Here is a 3,957-nt window from a genome sequence, read left to right on the forward strand (position 1 = left end):
ATTATCCGTGATGATGACGATATCACCTCTCTTTACCTAAACCAATCCGGCGAGGGAGACGAGCGAACCCGAGGAGACGGCTCCGATGAGGAAGATGATCAAGACCACCGTGGAGACGGCTCCGGTGAGGGAGAAGGTGACGACTGCGAGGGAGAAGCTCACCACGTCGAGGTGTATATATATTAATTAACCAAGCCTACAGATATGTGCATATACATATATTAACGTTGTTTCTTCTTTTAGACCTCCCAATCAACACACTCTACTGGCAGAACTAAACGAGGCGCGGCCAGAAAGATGGAAGACCATGAAAGGTGCATCATCACGGAAATCGCTATAGACGGCGAACCGATTTCTCCCAAGGATCACGCAAAAAAGTTTGTAAGTCAATGCGGAGTTATTGTTAGGGACACCATCCCGATCACCACTCAAGAATGGAAGAAACCTGCAAAGGAGGACGAAGGAGTTACTTACGTCGATACGAGATCCAAAAATCTGATGTTTAGGAAACTCATGGTAAATTTCACATTTCCGGAGCCAGCTGACTCTGATAGTGATAATAAAAGGCCAGACCCTGAGGATCCCGAGCTGAATAGCATACAACGAAGAGTCAAGAAGTGGGCTCTTAAGAAGATGGCAACGCAGTTCAACGACTACAAGAAGAAATTGGACAACTCCTTTGTCAAGAAAAAGAAGACTCCAGATTTCAAGGGCCCCTATGAGAAGATAAAAGACCACTGGGAGGCATTTGTGAAGTACAAGACATCGGAGAGGGCAAAAACAAGGTCAGACACCAACAAGAAAAATGCTGCTAATAAGATGTACTTCCATACCATGGGGCGAGGAGGCTACAAGGCTGGCAGACCTAAGTGGGAGAAATGGGAGAATGACCTAATTAAGAACGGGATCCAGCCAGAGGTACGGAAATGGAACCAGCGGTCAAGGGATTGGTTTTACGCGCATGGGGGCACGTTGGACGCACAAGGGTTCTCGCATATATACACAAAGACATCGGGAAAACCCACTTCCCATCGAAGCCTTTAGAAATGCTGCAAAGGAAGTTGAAGAGGGGAAGTTCCGTCCCGAAAGAGAGAAGGACCAGCTCACACGCGCCCTTGGGAATCCTGAACACCCAGGACGAACACGAACCATACCAGGTGGCAAGCCGTGGTGTATTGGGTTTCCTGCAGAAACGAAGAAATATCCCGATAGAAGCCGTCAGAGGCAAAAGGATGTGGTTCAAGAACGCGTTGCTAAGCTAGAGGAGCAAGTGAGGATGATAATGTCGAGCTCGATCCACAGTCACCCAACCTCAACCTAATCCGCGGATAGAAGAAGTTGCATTCGATGCTACCGGCCAGGGATCTCAGCGGAAGAGCAGCGTGGCTTCCACGGAGCTGCTCGGTGATGATGCGGATGTGGATCCGCAGATGGCTCCTCCCTCCCCTGTGGATCCGCAGATGCCTTCTGATCTCTACCCTGTGGACTTTATCACAGAGTCGACACCTTGTGAGCTACATTTCCAAACGATGGGCTACTTAACGCTCAAGGCGGCGATCGGCTATGTCTTACCGCCGGTACCTGATCAAAGATATCACTTCAAGCCGGTTCCACCTGGATACGCTGTTGCCGGGGTGGATCAAGTTATGGATGGGTATGGGCCGCTGAGGCTTGACCACCCTGCCGGTGAAGGGGATTTGCTAGAGCTGGGAGAGGCCAAGAACACTACAGTTCTATGGCGAAAGGAATTCATTGTGATTCCGGGTTGGAAGGCGCCAACAAGGTCTCCACCGAGCCAGCATTCTCCACCGATGCAGCCGTCTCCAGTGCGTGAGCCTTCCCCGCCGGCGCGTGAGCCTTCCCCGCCGGCGCGTGAGCCATCTCCGCCGCCGCGTGAGCCTTCCCCGCCGGCGCGTGAGCCATCTCCGCCGCCGCGTGAGCCTTCTCCGCCGCCCAAGTATAAGAGGAAAATTAGGCGGGCCGCTACGACACAGCTGAGTTGTAACAAATCACCGAGACGCAAACAAGAGCCCCTCCCAAGAGTGCCTAAGGTTCCTCCCAAGAGACCTTATGACTATACAGTTGAGGAAAATGCCAAGATCGTAGCTGAACAGCACAAGCAACAAATGTTGAAACTTAAAAAGCCCCAGCTTGAGCCGGAGCCAGCTATATCTCTGGAAAAGAAGTTGAAACTGCTGAAGAACCTTCATCAACCTGAGCCAAGTCTTTCATCGAACTATGACCGGTCTATTCGCAAGTCAAATGTGTTAGCAAAAGAGCGGTGGGAAAAAAGTAAGGTAGATGGGAAACCAGTTCCCCAGCTTGGAGCCCAGAAAAACTCGTGCCCCCCGCTCCAAGTGTATCCCGATGTCCTAGCGTGCCTTGATCCAACGATGGTAAAACTATACAAAGATGAGGCAGATGCGGCCGGTATGAGTATTCCTGAGTACTTAAGCCGCATCGAATTCATGGCCACGGACGATGTCCAATTAGCATACCATTACACATACGGGGAACCTCTTGTCAGAGCTGCGGAGTTGCCTAATCTATCAACACAGCTGCGAAGACTACATAATTGGTACTTGGATGCATGTAAGGACAGCCATAACTGGATCATGGTGGCAATAAGAGATGAGCACTACGGGCGAACTGACGTGATGAACATCGAATTTTGTGAATTATTTCAGTTATTCAACCAAGACGCCCTCGACAAATCTCTGCTGAGTGCATACTGTCTGTAAGTATTATTTATGTAATTAAGTCTCTACCGCGACTCGTCCATTATTGCTAGCATATAACCATACTCTCACTGTATTATGCAGAATGAAGATTCGCGAATGCCGCAAGGGGCAAATCTATGATCTTGGGTTCGTTGACCCATATACCGTGAATGGGTATACTGTCGACAACTCTCCCAAGGACACGGAGAATAACTTGGTACATGTCTTAAGGAAAAACTCATACAAAAGGGCAATACTATTTCCTTACAACTTCGCGTGAGTGTTACTCTCTTCACACATTAAATCTTTTTCGCTTACTCCATGTGTTAAGTGTAATTGATGAGTTATGCATATATATATATATGTGTGTGTCCGCAGGTTTCACTATATCCTGCTAGTCATTGAACCCGACACCGGGATAGTAGAAGTCATGGACTCGAAGAGTAAACCCCTTGAGGCGTGGGGGGACATGGCTGATATCCTCCACAAGGCTTGGAAACGGTTCACCAACAAAGCTCCGGGTTTAAAGAATAAAGATCTTCGAATAAAACATGTACCGGTAAGTACTAATGGCTAGGCCGCGCATCTCTTTGATTCTAGTTTCAATACAATTATTATCATCCTTGATTATATATATATTATTTTGATTGAACTTTGTTCTCGTAAAGTGCTTGAGGCAAGAGGACGGGAATAATTTATGCGGGTTCTACGTTTGCGAGTTCATCCGCCAGAATACCCATCATGTGAGGGACATTTTGGAACAACTTGATGTAAGTAATTAAACAACATTCATGGCTTTATTTTATCGATCACCTTGTGTTTCATTCACATACACACATATATATATACTGACCATCGTACCTTCTTCAAATTATTAGATCGAACGGTTGCGGGACGGTCTTCTAGCAACAGAGCGTGTACGAGCAATTCAAGAAGAACTGGCGGGGTTCTTACTTGAGCAAGTCATAGCTCCAGATGGAGAACACTATGTGGACAACCGCCAATATCAATGTTGATGTAGACATATATATATATATGCATGAACGTGTGTCACTTTGATCGATATATGTAATACAATGGTTTCCTATATATATATATATGTGAATTGTCTGCATTAATATTATACCGTATTTCGAATGGGGCAGAGTCTCTGCCGCGGCAGCGTTTTAGTGCAATTCCCTGCCGCGGCAGGGAAGGGCACTAAAATGCTGCCGCGGCCCAACCCTTTTGCACCGGT

At 47.5% G+C, this 3,957-nt stretch overlaps 1 long non-coding RNA gene across 1 annotated transcript; it reads left to right on the plus strand.

Annotated features, from left to right (window-relative positions):
* Positions 1 to 2,862: 2,862 nt before the first annotated feature.
* Positions 2,863 to 3,720, plus strand: LOC139832124 (uncharacterized). Its single transcript, XR_011746749.1, has 3 exons — positions 2,863 to 2,996; positions 3,099 to 3,490; positions 3,599 to 3,720. It is a non-coding gene; the product is annotated as an uncharacterized lncRNA (long non-coding RNA).
* Positions 3,721 to 3,957: the final 237 nt, after the last annotated feature.

Source organism: Lolium perenne, chromosome 6, assembly GCF_019359855.2.
Source record: "Lolium perenne isolate Kyuss_39 chromosome 6, Kyuss_2.0, whole genome shotgun sequence".
Classification (NCBI taxonomy): Eukaryota; Viridiplantae; Streptophyta; class Magnoliopsida; order Poales; family Poaceae; genus Lolium; species Lolium perenne.